Below are 10,164 nucleotides of genomic sequence, written 5' to 3'. Positions count from 1 at the left end.
ACTGCCTAATCCTTGCGTTTGTCTAGATATTATAAATTCAGCTGTAGCAGACATAACTTATTTATTATTTCCCCTTGTCAAAGGAGAGAGAGAGGAAAACATGAAATTCCATTGTCATCTCCCCAGGGCTCAGACTGGAGTAGAGCTCTGCCTGTAAAACTGTCTGAAACCCAGTTGATGGGTCTCTAGAATGGGGTCTCCATCTTAGTCCCACATTTACTCTTCAGGTGCCACTGGGCACACACTGGTTGAATCAACTTTGTTTCCACGTCCTTTCAATTAAATTACGTTGAACCAATGTTGAATTGACGTCTGTGCCCAGTGGGTATTCATCCTCAGTCCTTATTAACAGTACCTTTTCTACTATATTACGCTGCATTTCTTGACATGTTGTGAGACTTATTGTGTTTCATCGGACTTCGTTAGTCTTTTCCTGTCACCTATCCCTGTGCCTCAGCTGCTCAGAATTATACATTCAAACGGGGGACTCTGCCTTCCTCCCCTGAGATATCCCTCTGCTATACGTTATTCGTGTAGGAAAATGGTGTGTTCCCCCATACCAAACATAATGATAAACACTGAGATAATCACAACTGTAGCGTTCCAATTCTCAGGCCTGGACTGACCATTAAGTGTTTATAGACTAGACCTCTGCTTATTTCAGAGTATATACTTTACTCCTTGCTCCCGTAGCCTGATACATGGTCGGAACCAGTAAATAGCCGTAGGCTGAGTGTTCTGGACTTAATAAGGCATTTGGAGAGATAAGACTTAATCCAGCCATAGGCAGCAGCATGGACATAGCAGATTGGAGAGGACAGTAATCAAGCATGGTTTACCAAGGTCTAGCTATGTATCCTGTTGTAGCTATACTACTAGGTGGGTTTCCATCAGTGATTAAACATGCCCTTATATAGACACCCCCACCCCCCAAATGGGGTTGGATGCACATACTGTATGTTGGCCCTAGTCCATCACTGACAAACCTCACCAAATGGACAAGGCTGGAAGCTATTTTTTATTTAAAATAGACATATTCTTGATTTAATTTGAGCAGAGTTGTCACTTCCCTTTCACAGTGCTCATCTGAAGTCCCAATTAAAGTCCAGGCCCATGTTTGTGTGTCGTGTGTGTTTATGTTTGTGTACATACGTGTGTGTGTGTTCTTTTGGTTGTGTGTGCGAGTGCATCTCTGTCTGTCTGTCTGTCTCTGTCTGTGTGCGTTTGGAGGAGGAGGTTGTTGTGCGGAGCGGCCGGTCTCGTCAAAGCCCATCCCCGAAGGACACGGCGCATTGACAAGAGCAGCTGCCTCAGTCAGCCCTGCGTAGTGATAAGAAGCAGCACATCTAAAGACTGAATAATGGCCTGCTGTCCCAGATCACTCCCGTGCTCCACGACAGGAGGGGACAGGCAATCAACACTCAATCTCTGGGCCACAACAAAACAAGCTGGGAATATGGCCTGACCAGTCAGCTGGTGACAGGTGGATGATGTATTTAGATGGACAGCTTCACAAATGGGAAACTGTTTATGTGCCTGTACACACATACAGGGTCATACTTAGAGAGATTCACAATTGCAGTGCTACACTTTTTGAGATACTGTAGTTGACATGTGCATCTCACCTGTCTCTTATTGGTCTCTTTCAGATGTTTCAGTTGTGATCTTGCCACCAAATGATGACAAATCGCTGGAGATAAAAATCCACATACAGTATATTTAAAGATCAAATGGGAACTCCCCACAAACCTGGTAAACAGATTTGATTGAATAGTGACCTACAGTACATTAGGTCTTGGTACTCAGAGCAGTAGTGAACTCTCAGTGATATAGATCTGTCCTCCTGCAAGTGTTACAGTCAATGAGCAGCTCTCCTCAGTGTGACTCACTCTCTCTGGACTGACAAACTCACTACTATGGGAAATGAACATCTGAGTGCTTTTCTTCAAATTATGCTCTAAGGAGAGAGGAAGATAAAAACGTCCCCTCTCTCTCTCTCTCTCTCTCTCTCTCTCTCTCTCTCTCTCTCTCTCTCTCTCTCTCTCTCTCTCTCTCTCTCTCTCTCTCTCTCTCTCTCTCTCTCTCTCTCTCTCTCTCTCTCTCTCGTTCTCTCTCTCGTTCTCTCTCTCTCTCTCTCTCTCTCTCTCTCTCTCTCTCTCTCTCTCTCTCTCTCTCTCTCTCTCTCTCTCTCAATTCAATTCAAGGGGCTTTATTAGCATGGGAAACATATGTTTACATTGCCAAAGCAAGTGAAATGGATAAACAAAAGTGAAATAAACAATAAAAAGTGAACAGTAAATATTACACTCACATAAGTTCCAAAATAATTTTCACTAGTTCTTCACTAGTTGCCATTTTCTTGTGGCAACAGGTCACAAATCTTGCTGCTGTGATTGCACACTGTGGTATTTCACCCAATAGATATGGGAGTTTATCAAAATGTGATATGTTTTCAAATTCTTTGTGGGTCTGTGTAATCTCTAATATGGTCATACATTTGGCAGGAGGTTAGGAAGTGCAGCTCAGTTTCCACCTCATTTTGTGGGCAGTGTGCACATAGCCTGACTTCTCTTGAGAGCCAGGTCTGCCTACGGTGACCTTTCTAAATAGCAAGGCTATGACTCACTGAGTCTGTACATAGTCAAAGCTTTCCTTAATTTTGGGTCAGTCACAGTGGTCAGGTATTCTGCCACTGTGTACTCTCTGTTTAGGGCCAAATAGCATTCTAGTTTGCGCTGTTTTTTTGTTAATTCTTTCCAATGTGTCATGTAATTCTCTTCTAGTTTTCTCATGATTTGGTTGGGTCTAAATGTGTTGCTGTCCTGGGGCTCTGTGGGGTCTGTTTGTGTTTGTGAACAGAGCCCCAGGACCAGCTTGCTTAGGGGACTCTTCTCCAGGTTCATCTCTCTGTAGGTAATGGCTTTGTTATGGAAGGTTTGGGAATCGCTTCCTTTTAGGTGGTTGTAGAATTTAACAGCTCTTTTCTGGATTTGGATAATTAGCGGGTATCTGCCTAATTCTGCTCTGCATGCATGATTTGGTGTTTTACGTTGTACACTGAGGATATTTTTGCAGAATTCTGCATGCAGAGTCTCAATTTGGTGTTTGTCCCATTTTGTGAATTCTTGGTTGGTGAGCGGACTCCAGACTTCACAACCATGAACGCCAATGGGTTCTATAACTGATTCAAGTATTTTTAGCCAGATCCTAATTGGTATGTCAAATTGTATGTTCCTTTTGATGGCATAGAAGGCCCTTCTTGCCTCTTCTCTCAGATCGTTCACAGCTTTGTGGAAGTTACCTGTGTCGCTGATGTTTAGGCCGATGTATAGTTTTTTGTGTGCTCTAGATGGAATTTGCATTTTTGGTCCTGGCAACTGGACCTTTTTTGGAACACCATTATTTTTGTCTTACTGAGATTTACTGTCAGGGCTCAGGTCTGACAGAATCTGTGCAGAAGATCTAGGTGCTGCTGTAGGCCCTCCTTGGTTGGGGACAGAAGCACCAGATCATTAGCAAACAGTAGACATTTGACTTCAGATTCTAGTAAGGTGAGGCCCGGGTGCTGAAGACTGTTCTAGTGCCCTTGCCAATTCATTGATATACTGAATGTTGAAGAGGGTGGGGCTTAAGCTGCATCCCTGTCTCACCACACGGCCCTGTGGAAATAAATGTGTGTGTCAAAAGCTTTTTTGAAGTCAACAAAGCATGAGAAGACTTTGCCTTTGTTTTGGTTTATTTGTTTGTCAATTAGGGTGTGCAGGGTGAATATGTGGTCTGTCGTACGGTAATTTGGTAAAAAGCCAATTTGACATTTGCTCAGTACATTGATTTCACTGAGGAAATGTACAAGTCTGCTGTTAATGATAATGCAGAGGATTGTCCCAAGGTTGCTGTTGATGCATATCCCACAGTAGTTATTGAGGTCAAATTTGTCTCCACTTTTGTGGATTTGGGTTATCAGTCCTTGGTTCCAAATATTGGGGAAGATACCAAAGCTAAGGATGATTTTAAAGAGTTTAAGTATAGCCAATTGGAATTTGTGGTCTGTATATTTTATCATTTCATGTAGGATACCATCAACACCACAGGCCTTTTGAGTTGTAGGGTTTGTATTTTGTCCTGTAGTTCATTCAATGTAATTGGAGAATCCAGTGGGTTCTGGTAGTCTTTAATAGCTGATTCTAATATTTGTAATTGATCATGTACAGTTGAAGTCGGAAGTTTACATACACCTTAGCCAAATACATTAAAACTCAGTTTTTCACAATTCCTGACATTTAATCCTAGTAAGAATTCCCTGTCTTAGGTCAGTAAGGATCACCACTTTATTTTAAGAATGTGAAATGTCAGATTAATAGTAGAGAGAATGATTTATTTCAGCTTTTATTTATTTCCCAGTGGGTCAGAAGTTTACATACACTCAATTAGAATTTGGTAGCATTGACTTCAAACGTTTGGGGAGCCTTCCACAAGCTTCCCACAATAAGTTGGGTGAATTTTGGCCCATTCCTCCTGACAGAGCTGGTGTAACTGAGTCAGGTTTGTAGGCCTCCTTGCTCGCACATGCTTTTTCAGTTCTGCTCACACATTTTCTATAGGATTGAGATCAGGGCTTTGTGATGGCCACTCCAATACCTTGACTTTGTTGTCCTTAAGCCATTTTGCCACAACTTTGGAAGTATGCTTGGGGTCATTGTCCATTTGGAAGACCCATTTGCGACCAAGCTTTAACTTCCTGACTGATGTCTTGAGATGTTGCTTCAATATATCCACATAGTTTTCCTTCCTCATGATGCCATCTATTTTGTGAAGTGCACCAGTCCCTCCTGCAGCAAAGCACCCCCACAGCATGATGCTGCCACCCCCGTGCTTCACAGTTGGGATGGTGTTCTTCTGCCTTTTTCCTCCAAACATAACGATGGTCATTATGGCCGAACAATTCTATTTTTGTTTCATCAGACCAGAGGACATTTCTCCAAAAAGTACGATCTTTGTCCCCATGTGCAGTTGCAAACCGTAGTCTGGCTTTTTTTATGGCGGGTTTGGAGCAGTGGCTTCTTCCTTGCTCAGCGGCCTTTCAGGTTATGTCGATATAGGACTCATTTTACTGTGGATATAGATACTTTTGTATCTGTTTCCTCCAGCTTCTTCGCAATGTCCTTTGCTGTTGTTCTGGGATTGATTTGCACTTTTTGCACCAAAGTACGTTCATCTCTAGGAGACAGAACGCGTCTCCTTCCAGAGCGGATGACGGCTGCGTGGTCCCATGGTGTTTATACTTGCGTACTATTGTTTGTACAGATGAACGTGGTACCTTCAGGCGTTTGGAAATTGCTTCCAAGGATGAACCAGACTTGTGGAGGTCTACCATTTTTTTCTGAGGTCTTGGCTGATTTCTTTTGATTTTCCCATGATGTCAAGCAAAGAGGCACTGAGTTTGAAGGTAGGCCTTGAAATACATCCACAGGTACACCTCCAATTGATTCAAATGATGTCAATTGCTAAATGACTAAAATGGAAATAAATTAGCATATCAGAAGCTTCTAAAGCCATCATTTTCTGGAATTTTCCAAGCTGTTTAAAGGCACAGTCAACTTAGTGTATGTAAACTTCTGACCCACTGGAATTGTGATACAGTGAATTATAAGTGAAATAATCTGTCTGTAAACAATTGTTGGAAAAATTACTTGTGTCATGCCCAAAACTATAGTTTGTTAACAAGAAATGTGTGGAGTGGTTGAAAAACGAGTTTTAATGACTCCAACCTAAGTGTATGTAAACTTCCGACTTCAACTGTATATGTTTTTGCTGTTTGTTCTTTGTTATAGAGCCAAAAAGATTAGAGAAGTGGTTTATCCACACATCTCCGTTTTGGATAGATAACTCTGCGTGTGTTTTTTTTTTTATGTGTTCAAATTTTCCCAGAAGTGGTTAGATTCTATGGATTCTTCAGTTACATTGAGCTGATATCTGACGTGCTGTTCCTTCTTTTTCTGTAGTGTATTTCTGTATTGTTTTAGTGATTCACTATAGTGAAGGCGTAAACTTAGGTTTTCTGGGTCTCTATGTTTTTGGTTGGTTAGGTTTCTCAATTTCTTTCTTAGGTTTTTGCATTCTTCATCAAACCATTTGTTTTTGTTGTTAATTTTCTTAGGTTGTCTGCTTGACATTTTTTTATTTGATAGGGAAGCTAAAGGTAAAATATTCTGCCAAGTTTACTCCTTCACTGTTACAGTGACTTTTTTTGTACTCGAAGTTGTCTAAAAGGGATTGAATTTGTTGTTGCCTAATTATTTTTTGGTAGGTTTCTACACTACATTCCTTCCATCTATAGCATTTCTTAATATTGTGCAGTTCCTTTCTCTTTGATGCCTCATGATTGAGTATTGCTCTGTTCAGGTAGACTGTAATTTTGCTGTGATCTGAAAGGTGTGTTAGTGGGCTGACTGTGAACCCTCTGAGAGACTCTGGGTTGAGGTCAGTGATAAAGTAATCTACAGTACTACTGCCAAGGGATGAACTGTAGGTGTACCTACCATAGGAGTCTCCTCGAAGCCTACCATTGACTATGCACAGACCCAGCATGTGACATAGCTGCAGGAGTTGTGACCCATTTTTGTGGTTGTTTTGTCATAGTTGTGTCTAGGGGGGCATATTTTGGAGGGAATACTGTCAACTCCAGGTAGGTGTTTGTCCCCCTGTGTGCTGTGAGTGTCAGGTTCTTGTCCAGTTCTGGCATTTTGGTCGCCACAGACTAGTACATGTCCCTGGGCCTGGAAGTGGTTGATCTCCCCCTCTAGGATGGAGAAGCTGTCATCATTAAAGTATGGGGATTCTATTGGGGGGATATAGGTAGCACACATGAGGAATTCTTTCTCTGTTGAGATAATTTCCTTATTCATTTCTAGCCAGATGTAAAATGTTCCTGTTTTGACTAATTTAATAGAGTGGGTTAGGTCTGTTCTATACCAAATTAGCATACCCCCTGAGTCTCTTCCCTCTTTCACACCTGGTAGTTTGGTGGATGGGACTACCAGCTCTCTGTAACCTAGAGGGCAACCAGTGGGTCTGTCTCCTCTATACCATGTTTCTTGTAGGATGACAATATCTGTATTTCCAATTTCTTTGGTGAAGTCTGGCTTCCTGTTCTTTAGGCCAAAGGCATATTTGTATATTACAGGATGAGATAGTAAAATCTTTGTGTTCCATAGTGTCTAGTGTTGTTTTCGTGTGGTTTAGGCCCGGACCATTACAGTAGGTGTGAGCAGAGCATGTTGAGCATCTGATACATAGCTCTTAGGTCGCAGGATGGGGCTTGGGGGGGTGTGTTAGTGGGGGTTGGGCCTGTTTCGCTCCTTCGGGAGGGGGTCTTGCAGGTCTAGGAGGGTGTCTCGCTGGTCTGGACGGGGTGTCCGTTGCTCTGTTGCGTCTGTGTGAGGTGCTGGGGCTGCGGTTGAGGGGGACGTCCTTCAGGGTCCTGGCAAAAGTTGGGATTGCTGCCTTGTAGAGGTGGACCTGGTCGTAAAGGCTGTTGAAGTCCAGGGTGGAGTGGTGGGCCAGGTAGACATTAGGTTTTGAGGCACAGTCCCGGGAAATGCTTGCGTTCACCAGCTGTATGGTGGCAAGGTGAATGTATTTTCGTGGTAGAAGGGTGGAGATAACCATTTGTGGAGATAACCATCTATCTCTAACCTGTTGGTGTTTATCCACAGCATTTATACACACTTTCAAACATTTTCTTAAGGACTTCCATATTCACACAGAATATATATATATATTTTATACTTAATTCATACCAGTAACAACTGTGCCATCATGATTGGGTTTACCCATGTCAGTGACTTAAAAGACATGTGACTTCTGGTTTGGAAGATCCTGAGTCTATCTTAGTTATTTTTCTCTCTATCCTTATCAGTGAAGTAACACCATTCCACAGTGAGAAACAGAAGATAAAAAGAGAAATACTCTATATTGGGGTGCATTGGCCTGTTTTTCTCTCACAACCTTAAGTTTCAGTAACCAATGGTGCCCTCTCCCACATATAAATACTATTGTATTCACTATAGTGTTTTTGTGCACTTTACTGTAGTATTCACTGTAGTATTTACTGTAGTATTTACAGTTAAGTATAGTATAAATACTGTAAAAGAACTGTAGTATATTCTATAGTAATTAATGTAGCGTTTTTGCGTATTGTAGTATATCGTAGTAGTTACTGTAATGTTTATGCAGACATTACTGTAGTATTTACTATAGTGTTTCTGTTTTATTATATTTGACATAGAAATTGAGACTTTCTCCTTGAGGAAACCTACTGGAGAAATACTAAAAGAGCAACATTTCCATAACCTGTAGGTAGGTAGCACTGGGGTCTGAAAGCATATTTCCGAGCTTATTTTCTCTTCTGTAACCTGTAGGGAACACAATATATAATCTATACTTGGCATGTAGGTTTCTGACTTATGGGTGACACAAATTGTGATATGGAGGAGGGGAATGGGCAGGGTATATGCAAAGAAAATACTGTAGTATTTACTATGGTTTAAAAAGTGCAGTATTTTTGCAGACTGTAGTGTTTTTGCGGACATTACCGTAGTATTTACTACAGTTATTTTTTGTGGATAATACTGTAGTATTTACTATATTATTCTACAGTATATTAGAACATTCTATTGTAAGTACTACACATGATCAAGGAATACCACAAAGTGTAGTATGGTTTTCTACAGTATGCTACTGTTTACTACAGAATTCTATAGTAAGTACTGTAGTATTCTATAGTAAACTGTAGTATTTTTTCATGTGGGCTGTAATTGATTGTCTGTGCCTCAGCCCTGCTCATGTAATAGGTGCCTCAGGGACCATTATGGTCTCTTTTTGCTAAGAAAGGTAATTAACTCGGCCGTACGGTAAAATACTAACGTAGTTGTGGAGCTGAGTGAGCTCTTTTATTGGGCCATCAGAAACAATTGGGATGCTTGATGAAGCATTTTCATGTAACTGTTCATCGTTGTTAATACTGCTTTATTAAGCTGTTGGTTGATTGCCTGTGTTAGAGTCTTCTAAATGGGTCAGGCACTAGAGAGGTTGGGCTGACTGTAACATTTTACAAGTCGATAATCTCACACTTGGGCAATGTTGTCTTTTTATCATGACTAATTTTGGACCATTCTAAGGCATTTCAAGAAGAGCAGCAAACCTGCTTATCTCTTGTAAAACTAAAAAATGCTTTTCAATGCTTTCAGTGCCTCTTTTCATTTACAGCAGAGCCCTAATGAAATGTGTATTGTTTCAGGAACAAGATAAGGTAAAGAAATATCTAAAGGTTTTGAAAAAAATCGACTGCTTTAATATTTGGTAAACTGAATCGAGCCTGAAGGGGTTTTCCCTGCACGAGGCTCTTAAGGAAACAGAACTCAAATGGCAGCCAGGCGAAACACAGTAATGTTTACTCATTACGAGAAACCTTTTACATTCTTGTATTGGGTAAACAACACTGCTTGATGTCCCTGTGCAATATAAGTTCCACTCAGGTGTAGGAAACATGATCAAACAATTGCTCAGAGTGATGTGGCATCTCTGATCGCCACTTCCACAGTGGGTGTTTATGCCTCATGCATTATTCATGGTCTGCAACATATGACCCATAATGAATTCTCTATCCATTAATGAGACAATCCTCATTATTTCCCCCTGCTTATCACACTCCCCTGCAACAAAACAAAATCAATATGTGTCTGTTTGGATCAGGAGAGAAAAAAACAAATATTGCTGAGCTCTTGTATGATTTCCTTTGTATTTAAAATGCAGATCTTCATCTCTTTTGAAGTAGAAAATAAGCAGGTGACCGATTAGATATACAGTTGAAGTCGGAAGTTTACATACACTTAGGTTGGAGTCATTAAAACTAGTTTTTCAACCGCCCAACACATTTCCTGTTAATAAACTATAGTTTTGGCAAGTCGGTTAGGACATCTACTTTGTGCATGACACAAGTAGTTTTTCCAACAATTGTTTACAGACAGATTATTTTACTTATAATTCACTGTAGCACAATTCCAGTGGATCAGAAGTTTACATACACTAAGTGTCACGGTTCAGACAGACGACAAGAGGACCACAATTGCGTCACACCAGAAAGTTTATTAAAACTAAAGGGGA

General features: G+C 40.9%; 1 non-coding gene across 1 annotated transcript; it reads right to left on the bottom strand.

Annotated features, from left to right (window-relative positions):
- Positions 1-8,291: 8,291 nt before the first annotated feature.
- LOC123485434 lies at positions 8,292-8,345 on the bottom strand. The gene has a single exon (XR_006659010.1). It is a non-coding gene; the product is annotated as a U7 small nuclear RNA (small nuclear RNA).
- Positions 8,346-10,164: the final 1,819 nt, after the last annotated feature.

Source organism: Coregonus clupeaformis, unplaced genomic scaffold, assembly GCF_020615455.1.
Source record: "Coregonus clupeaformis isolate EN_2021a unplaced genomic scaffold, ASM2061545v1 scaf0688, whole genome shotgun sequence".
NCBI classification, from domain to species: Eukaryota; Metazoa; Chordata; class Actinopteri; order Salmoniformes; family Salmonidae; genus Coregonus; species Coregonus clupeaformis.
Note: the sequence above shows the minus strand (reverse complement) of the source record. Positions and strands in the feature narration are given on the sequence as shown.